The sequence below is a fragment of the Eubalaena glacialis genome, chromosome 9, assembly GCF_028564815.1.
Source record: "Eubalaena glacialis isolate mEubGla1 chromosome 9, mEubGla1.1.hap2.+ XY, whole genome shotgun sequence".
NCBI lineage: Eukaryota > Metazoa > Chordata > Mammalia > Artiodactyla > Balaenidae > Eubalaena > Eubalaena glacialis.
In genome coordinates, this window is record NC_083724.1 from 82,120,863 (window position 1) to 82,131,197 (window position 10,335).

A 10,335-nucleotide genomic window follows, 5' to 3' on the forward strand; every position below is an offset into this window, starting at 1 on the left:
CCTGGTAAGGCCTCTACCTAGTACTGTTTCAATACTCTGGGAATAAGTGCATGGCCCCAGGGTCCAGACAACATGGTGAAATGAAGCACCCTGGCCAGAGCAGAGAGCAAAGGTAAAGAGCTTGGCAATTCCAGATACAGAAACCCAGAGGAGGCCAGAGGCTGGAAAGGCAGGAGCAAAGGCTCAGAGGTGGGCCCATGTTGAGAATGTCTACCCAGAGGGGAAAGCCCATTTAGAGACCTAGATGAGGGGCTGGAGACAGGAAGATGTTGATGACAGCGATGGCGGTGGCGGAGATGGGCAGTGCTGGTGAACTAACCCGGGAAAGGTGGTGACGGTCCAGAGGACTTAGAGGTGATAGAGACTGGGACAGGTGGTAAGGGCTGCAGTGACTAGGATGACGAGGATGACAGGCACAGGTGGTAACAGTGAAAGTGACAGGGAGGGGCTTCCCTGGTGGCGCAGAATCCGCCTGCCAATGCAGGGGACACGGGTTTGAGCCCTGGTCCAGGATGATCCCACATGCCGCGGAGCAACTAAGCCCATGCACAACAACTACTGAGCCTGCGCTCTAGAGCCCGTGAGCCACAACTACTGAGCCCACGTGCCACAACTACTGAGCCCGTGTGCTACAGCTACTAAAGCCTGGGCACCTAAAGCCCGAGCTCTGCAACAAGAGAAGCCACTGCGATGAGAAGCCTGTGCACCACAACAAAGAGTAGCCCCCGCTCGCTGTAACTAGAGAAAGCCCGTGCGCAGCAACAAAGACCCAGCACAGCCATAAATAAATAAATAAATAAATAAATAAATAAATAAGTGACAGGGAGATGGGAATGGAACTAGCCAGTGGCAGGGTTCGGTAAAGGCCTTTAATAAAGAAGACAGTGTGGGTTCAGATAGCAACAGCCTTGGGCATGGGGCTGGGACAGGGATGGTGGCAATCTGGAGAAGGTAACACGGCGATGAGAACTGGGTCAAGTGACAGCATGGTTAAGAAAGCGGCAGTGGTTGTGATGCAGGGATGCTGATGAGGGTGGCAAATGAGTGACAGGATGGGAGATGAGTGATGACAATAAACGTGACTCGGGGGCTTCCCTGGTGGCGCAGTGGTTGAGAATCTGCCTGCCAATGCAGGGGACACGGGTTTGAGCCCTGGTCTGGGAAGATCCCACATGCCGCGGAGCAACTGGGCCCGTGAGCCACAATTACTGAGCCTGTGCGTCTGGAGCCTGTGCTCTGCAACAAGAGAGGCCGCGATAGTGAGAGGCCCGCGCACCGCGATGAAGAGTGGCCCCCACTTGCCACAACTAGAGAAAGCCCTCGCACAGAAACGAAGACCCAACACAGCCATAAATTAATTAATTAATTAATTAAAAAAAAAAAAAAAAGGTGACTCGGGGTTGACACGAAATATGGGAGGTGAAGATGTCTGTGCTGTAGAGACACCCACCGTGCCCCCTCCCTGGGCCTGTTTCAACATCAGAACTGTTTTCTAGGCTGCAGGTCTCATGACTCAGGACCATCCATCAGCCGGCCCCCAGATAAGATCTCTGGGTGTAGCCACAGCCAGAGGGGCTGGCTGGGTGCCTTTCTTGGCTACGTCCAGGCCCATCAAGAAACCTTAGTGTTGCCTCTGCCTCTTCTGTCCTGGGCACACATCCACCCCAATCTGAGGTCCACCAAGAACCCCTAAATTCCCTCTCCTTGGAGAATACAGCTTCCACAACTGTCCTAGCTGGGGATTTGTCTATTCCACCAGCTTCTTCCACAGCTGATTCTTCTAATGCTTTGTCATAACCATTCCCTGGAAGGAGAGAGAAAAAACGTGGGCTTCGAGGGGAGATCTGAATAATCCCATTCATTCATTATGCAAATATTTACTGAACCCCTTGCATCATATGAGGTGCTAGCTTTTGCAATCAGACCTGTGTTTCCCTGTCTCCATGAAGCTCAGTCTCGGGGACAGACAAGTAAATGGCAGTCACCATGGGGAGAGAGTTCTATTCCCTTGTAACGGAGGAGGGCTGACTGCTTTTTAAAACCTGAGGAGAGTGGGTCCCATTAAAGGAAATCTCAGGACCTGTGTTAGTGACACTTTTGCTCAGCTGAATACTTTACCAAAAAAGTTTAGAGTATAGTGAGCAATCCAGAGGGAGAAAGTGAGGAGGGGAAGTAAGAAGAGAAAAAAAACCTGTGATGTGGCCAGAGGCTAGGATGCTAAGTAGGATAAAGGGCCTGTGAGAAATCACCACCAACGTGGTTTCCAAGAACAGGAGTGCCCGATACTCAACTTGAATGTGTTGGGTTTGTGCAAAGTAAACTCCCTCCATCTCCCCAAGCCTTCAGCAGTTTGTTACTAACGTTAAGACCTGCTATAAAAAGGGAATTTCTTTCTCTTTCTTTTTCTTTCTCTCCTCCCTTCCCTCCTTCCTTCCTTCCTTCCTCCTTCCCTCCCTCCCTCCTCTCTCCCTCCCTCCTTTCCTTCTTTCCTTCCTTCCTTCCATCATCTGAATCTAAGACTGTTAGGAACCCCGGAAGAGAATCACAGAGCTTCTGTGCTGGAACTTGCTTTGGGTCTCAGAGCAGCCTGGTGCTCCTGACACCCAGGCCTCTCATCATACTCCGCTTACCTCTCTGATCTGTTCACTGTGCATCTGATCTCCTTCCAAGGCAGGGTCTGGCCCCCAGCTGGCTCCTCCCTGCCCGTTAGCTTGGTGACGGATGGGCTCACGGGGCCACTAAGCAGGAGACTTAGGAAGCTTCAGTTTCCCAGATACTCCATGACCGGTATCCTACGCGACATGGCCACACCCACTTTCCAGTCTCATCTAGTACTCTAAGCTCCAGCCGCAACTGAATTCCCTCCAGCTTTTCCAGGGAACCTGATCTCCTGCCACCAGGCTTTTGCACAAACTGTTACTGCTACCTGGAGTACCCCATCTGGCTGATTCCTTCTCCTCCTCCAGGTCTCAATAGAGAGGTACAGGGCTGGCTTTATGGACAGGTGACCTGGGCCTTAAAAGGGCCCTAGACTTGATTTAATACTGTTGCTGTCTTGAAATTCTAAATAATTTTTGAATAAAGGGCCCTGCATTTTCATTTTACACTAAGCCCCACAAATTATGTATCCAGTCCCGTAGAAATGTTTTGTTCTGGTAAAATGTCCCAATTCCCAATTTCACCTGTTTGATTGTATTTGTAGTCTCCTCCACTAATTCATCTTTAAGTTCCATGAAGACAGGAACTATTTGGTAGGCTCTGGTTTCCCTTTTCCTAACAGTCCTCATTTCCATTTGGTAATTCATTTTGTTCGGATGCAGCTGACATCTCTCTTGGGGCCAGAGATGGAACATGTGACTTAAGCTAATCCAAATAGTTGGGCCATGCTTGTGACACAGGGCTGGGCATGAAACCAAGCTGGTCCAATCAGAGTGTGCCTCTGGGTATTTTCTGGAACTGTGGTGACAGTGATGCTCCCTCTTCCCTGCTGGACATTAACAAGAAGCATGTAGCCTGGAGCCAGGTATCTTGGAACCATAAGAGAATACAGGCTCAGGATGAGGCTGACGCCTCATGGAAGGAGGAGAGGAAAAACAGAATGGAAATGAGTGCTGGATCAAGCCTCACTTGAAGTTTTCCTCTGATTTTTCAGTTTTCTGAGCCAATGAATTACCACTGCTCCCCAAATCAGGTCGAGTCAGATTTCCTCTTTTGTGCACCCAGATGCATCCTATATGATCTTGTATATATCTTGCTCATTATAGTAATCCTGGTATCTACCACAACCTGGCATGAAAAAGATCCTCAATAAATATTTGATGAAATAATAAGCAAACAAATGAATTAAACCCAAGCCCTCTGGCAGAAAGACCAGAGGTACTACTTTATACATGAGACCTTTCCAGGGGCTTTTCTGCAGAGTTTCTGCTGGTCTTCTTGATCCTGTATACCTTAAGGGACCCCAACAGGTCTCCATCTTTCCTGGCTAGGGCCCAAATCCCTGGGACAGGCCAGAGCTTAGTCACTTTCTGTTCATCCCCAAGCAGCTGGGCCTGCTGTGGCTTCTGTCTTCATTCAAGTGTCACTGGGCTTAGAAGCTTCCCCTGAGACTGGGCCCTAGGTCTGGACTGGCACTGCCTGACCTAGTAGCTTCATGTAAGTCACCTGTATTTATTTATTTATTTATTTATTTATTTATTGGCTTAAACATTTATTTCTCATAGTTCTGAAGGCTGGGGAATACAAGATTTTTAAAAAATTCTTTTCCATTATGGTTTATTATGGGATATTGGATATGGTTCCCTGTGTTATACAGTAGGATCTTGTTGTTTATCCATCCTATATATAATACTTTGCATCTTTTAATCCCAAACTCCCACTCCATCCCTTCCCCACCTCCCTCCCCCTTGGAAACCAGAAGTCTGTTCTCTATGTCTGAAGTCACCTGCATCTGAGACTCAGCCTCCTGCTCTGGGGGATGGCAGTGAGAATGGAGAGCCGTTGACTTCAGAGGGTGAGATGGCCCTGATTCTTTGGTTGCCTAGGATTCTAAACTTCTGTGTCACAGACAGGCAGCTCTACCAACTGGAAATGGGGAGTTTTAGTCAATCCTGCTGTTCTCTTATTCAGCAAGTATTTGTCAACAGTTACTATGTGCCCTGCCCAGCCACTGGGACTCTCATTCACATTCTCTAAACCTCCTGCTTCCTGACCCTTTGCCCTGAAAATCTGGGTTGTGACCTCAACACCTAAAGGCTTCCCAAGCCCACATCCTGACCCCTGTGATGCCTACCTCTTTACCTCCGGTCTCTGCACTCACCCACACACACACATCAGACTCATTGCACAGATGTGTGGCTTCTGGCGACCTGCAAGGAGGAGTGCCTTCGAGCTGGGTAAGTGTGTATTCAACTGTGAGTGAGTGTGTTGACGTGTACTTAAGCGTGCATGGCTGTAAGAGTATGTGTGTGTAAGGCCATGGAGTGGAGGTGCACGTCAGAGTTTGAATGTGGAAGTACTGGGTGTACAGGAATGTATCTAAGTGTGTTTGAGCACCAGAGTATGGGTGAGTGTGAGTCACTGTCAGAGTATGAGTGTGCATGTATGAATATAGGTGGGTTGAATGTGAAGTGAGTGTGCCTGGGTGTGTTGGTGAGTGAGTGAGCGTGTAAATGCACTTGTGTGAATAGGCACACACACCCCCAGCCCCCAGAATTCCCTGGTGGTCCAGTGGTTAGGACTCCGAGCTTTCACTGCTGAAGGCCGGTTCAATCCTTGGTTGGGGAACTAAGAAAAAATGCACAACCCCTCCAGTCCTTCACCAGTTACAGCAGACACAGCCTCACATGTATGTGGGCACACCCGCACCTCTTAGGGCCAAAGGTGGCTCAAGCTATAAACCTTTAGTCCAATAAAGGGGAGACTTTGTCCACAGGCCGGGGTCAGTTTCCCTTCTCCACCCCTGACTTGGAACTGGGGAGCTGACTTCCCTGGGTAGCTAAAGGCTACCTCTCCTAGGAAGGAGCTCCCTCAGACCAGAGCCTGCAGCCTGCCTCCCCGCTTAAGCCAGTCTCCTCCCTACTCCCCCCATCTCATCTGTTTCCAGCCAGGCCCTGGCAGTGACCCTGAGCAGAGAGGCAAAGGATGAGGGTGGGAGGCAGGACATTCCAGGTACTTCCTTGGCTATGGGGTGGGGGTGGGGTGTCTCCATGGAGATGAGCGGTGGACCATGTCCAGATGGTTATCAGGACTCCCAGAGTCCTCCCTTCCCTCACCCAGTCAGGCCTCCTTGGCTCTGAGCACAGTGAGGAAGCCTGGCAAAAGTCCATCACTCCTCAAAGGGGGTCCAGAGAAGAGACAGGGGCTAAGGTTCCTGGGAGTGGGCCAAGAAGACTTCCCAGAGCAAGGATCAGAGAAGTTGGTTGAGATGACTGCATCTGGTTTAAGCCTTTATCCCCAGAGAGCTCTGGAGACAGAGAAGAGTAGCACCCACCCCTTCTCCACACCACATCACATCTGACCTGAAGGTATGACCAAGGCAGTCCAGGGAGGTGTCAGGTTATTAGTCAGTTTTCAGCCTCTTCATAACCTCACCCCACTGGCAACCTCAGCTGTCCATAAGACCCCCCATTAGTGACCCCCAGACCTCCCGTCTTTCGGTCATATGCAGAATTGGGTAGGGGCACACAGACCCTCTTCCTCCTCCCAAAGCTACTGGAACTCCCGGTGCATTGGTGAGAGCTGGAAAAGACCCCCAGTGTCATGGTAATTGTCCTGGGAGCTGAAGCAGGATGGCAGTGAGCCCTGAGGAAGGATTTCCTGAGTAGCAAAGAAACAAGGTTTGGAAACACAGATTGGGATTTTTGCTTCTGTCTTCAGCCGCCCTGAGATCAACCCTCTCCCTCTACACCCCTAATGTATCACCGCAACCATTCTCAACCTCTACCAGATCCCCAGAGCCCCACGAAATGGTGGGGTGCCTACCTCTCCGTTTCTCAGGAACCTGAGTTTTCTGGAGAAGAGCCAGGATAGGAATGGGGCTCTGGTTTCATCTCGCCTGACTCCAGTCTTCCTAGGGAAAGTTGGTTCCACTTGAGTTGGAGGGATTGAGGCTAAACAACCAGGCTGACAAAGGTCCCATGGAAGTGCCAAGCAGCCTGGAGCTGGAGGAGATGGCCTTGGACAGTCAGGTATCTCTCTCCAAGCCTGGCTTCACACTTTCTCTCCTCACAGTACACTGGGAGCTCACAAGGAAGGAAGCATGACAGTGATAGTATTATTATTATTTTATATTCTACAGCACTCACTGCTACATCTGGCGTTGTTCCATACACGTGTTAACTCATTCAATCCTCACCTTGTGCAACTTAATGAGGTAAGTAGAACTATCTATTATCCCCATTTTACAGATGAAGAAACTAAAGAGTAGAGAGGTGGAACCTGTCAGGAATCCAGCAGGAACAGTATATTGTCAGAGGGCTTCACTGAAGAGAGTTTAGGAAGGGACTATTTACAGAGGCAGGGCAGGGTCAAGGGATGGCCCAAGCACTAAGAGTGGGCAGCCATTCCGTCCTCAGCCAGAGGAGGCGAGAGGAGAGAGCAGTGTTACTGGATGCAGTGAAAGTCCTGGAAAAGGCGTGGGTACCCAGACTTTCTTCCCGACCCCCTCACACCCGTCCTGCCTTCTGATTTCCTAGCTGTGCCTCGCACTTACCAAACCCACCTGGAAGCCAGAGGGCAAGAGGGCCCAGGTGACACAGCCCACAGGTGTCAACCTCCCTGGGCACAGAGCAGGCGGAGATTGGATCTGGAGGAAATGAGACCACACGCCCAAGGGCCCATGTCTGGGAAGGGCTTGTTTGGAACACAGGTGATCTGGCCCGGGCGCCCTGCTCCCTGAGATGTTGCTAAGTGCTGCCTGGGAAAGGGGTTCAGGGCAACCAGGTTGGGGACAGTAAGCTGAGTTCTAATCCAGGCTTTGTTGCACTGCTCTGTGACCCTGAGTGAGACTCTGGGCCTCAGTTTCCCCTTTATGCAAGGTGGGTGCCTCTCTGGGACAGCCACAGTGCCCAGACCAGGCAGAGTCTCTGTTCCCACTGCCATCCTCCTTCTTACCGCAAATAAGCCTGGCACCAAAGGCCAAGGCCCCAGGTGTGGAGACACTGAGTGCCTGAGGAGGCCACCCCCAGCTGCTGGGCGGACACACCCACTCCTCTGCCTGCTTAGGACTCAGACGTTCTACTCAGTGTCCCAAGGTGAGCCCCTTGAGGGCCTCAGTTCCTCCTTCTGATTTAAAAAAATTTTTATAGTTTAGTTTAGTTTTTATTTTATTTTTTTAATTGAAGTATAGTTGATGTACATTATATAAGTTACAGGTATACAGTATAGTAATTCACAATTTTTAAAGGTTATACTCCATTTATAGTTACTATAAAATATTGGCTATATTCCCTGTGCTTTTTTTTTAAATTAAAAAATTAATTTATTTTTTTATATTTATTTTTGGCTGTGTTGGGTCTTCGTTTCTGTGCGAGGGCTTTCTCTAGTTGCGGCAAGTGGGGACCACTCTTCATCGCGGTGTGCGGGTCTCTCGCTATCGCGGCCTCTCTTGTTGCGGAGCACAGGCTCCAGACGCGCAGGCTCAGTAGTTGTGGCCCACGGGCCTAGCTGCTCCGCGGCATGTGGGATCTTCCCAGACCAGGGCTCGAACCCGTGTCCCCTGCATTGGCAGGCAGATTCTCAACCACTGCGCCACCAGGGAAGCCCTCCCTGTGCTTTTTTTGTGTGGTTTTTTTTGTTTGTTTTGGCCACGCCGTGCAGTAGGTGGGATCTTAGTTCCCCCACCAGGGATCAAACCCGTGCTCCCTGCATTGGGAGGGTGAAGTCTTAACTACTGGACCACCAGGGAAGTCCCTCCCTGGTTTGTACGATATATCCTTGTAGCTTATTTTATATATAATGGTTTGTACCTCTTAATCCCCTACCCCTATATTACCCCTCCCCCATCTTCCATCTCCCATCTGGTAACCACCAGTTTGTTCTCTGTATCTATGAGTCTGTTTCTTTTTTGTTATATTCACTAGTTTGTTATATTTTTTAGATTCCACATATAAATGATATCATACAGGCTTCTGCCATCTTTCCAGCCCTCAGTCAGACAGGCGCGGAGACGCTTCTAGAAGTAACATCACGATGGCTGCCCAAGGAGAACCCGAAGTTCAGTTCAAACTTGTACTGGTTGGTGATGGTGGTACTGGAAAAACTACATTTGTGAAACGTCATCTGGTGAATTTGAGAAGAAGTATGTAGCTACATTGGGTGTTGAGGTCCATCGCCTTGTGTTCCATACCAACAGAGGACCTATTAAGTTCAATGTATGGGATGCAGCTGGTCAGGAGAAATTTGGTGGACTGAGAGATGGCTATTATATCCAAGCTCAGTGTGCCATTACAATGTTTGATGTGCCATTACAGTGTTTGATGTAACATCGAGAGTTACTTACAAGAACGTGCCTAACTGGCATAGAGATCTGGTACCAGTGTGTGAGAACATCCCCATCATGTTGGGTGGCAACAAAGTGGGTATTAAGGACAGAAAGGTTAAGGCAAAGTCAATTGTCTTCCACCGAAAGAAGAATCTTCAGTACTATGACATTTCTGCCAAAAGTAACTACAACTTTGAAAAGCCCTTCCTCTGGCTTGCTAGAAAACTGGTGGGAGACCCTAACTTGGAGTTCTTCGCCATGCCTGCTCTCGCCCCGCCAGAGGTGGTCATGGACTCAGTGTTGGCAGCGCAGTTCGAGCAGGATCTAGAGGTTGCTCAGACAACTGCCCTCCCAGATGAAGAGAAAGTGAAGCTGGACCCCAGCGTCAGAAGTCTAGTTTTATAGGCAACTGTCCTGTGATGTCAGTGGTGCAGCGTGTTTGCCACTTTACTATATAGCTAAGCAGAACATGTGCTTAATCTTTGGGATGCTGAAGGAGATGAATGGGCTTCGGAGTGAATGTGGCAGTTAAAATGAAATGCCTTCATTTTTTGGACCTGCTTATTCAGGTGTTTTGGAACACAGTTGTTTCCTCCTTGAGTTTCAAATATAAAAGACTGCTACAGTCACATCACATACACACACACAAAAAGTGATATCATACAGTATTTTTCTCTGTCTGACTTATTTCACTTAGCATAATACCCTCCAAGTCTATCCATTTTGTTGCAAAGGACAAATTTTCATTCTTTTTTATGGCTGAATAGTATTCCATTGTATATATATCTATATCTATATCTATATATATACATATAGTATAAGTAGTATCCATTATATGTATATAATGGAATATTATTCAGCAGATGAATGGATTAAGATTAACAGATGAATGGATAATATATATACCACATCTTAATCCATTCATCTGTTGATGGACATTTAGGTTGTTTCCATATCTTTTTCCATATCAATTATAAACAATGCTACTATGAATATTGGAGTGCATGTATCTTTTAGAATTAGTGTTTTTGGTTTTTTCAGATATATATCCAGGAGTGGTATTTCTGGGTCATATAATAGTTCTATTTTTAGTTTTTTGAGAAACCTCCATACTGTTTCCACAGTGACTGCACCAATTTATATTCCCACCAACAGTGTATGAGGGTTCCCTTTCTTTTTGGGAAAAACATATTTATTTATTTAGGCTCAGTTGCAGCATGCGGGATATTTAGTTGCAGCATGCGAATTCTTAGTTGCGGCATGCACGTGGGATCTAGTTCCCTGACCAGGGATTGAACCCAGCCCGCCCCCTGCATTGGGAGCTCAGACTCTTAGCCACTGGACCACCAGTC

At 48.4% G+C, this 10,335-nt stretch overlaps 1 pseudogene; it reads left to right on the forward strand.

Moving 5' to 3' along the window:
- Window positions 1–8,676: 8,676 nt before the first annotated feature.
- LOC133097355 (GTP-binding nuclear protein Ran-like) lies at window positions 8,677–9,388 on the forward strand (annotated as a pseudogene).
- The last annotated feature ends 947 nt before the right edge of the window (window positions 9,389–10,335 follow it).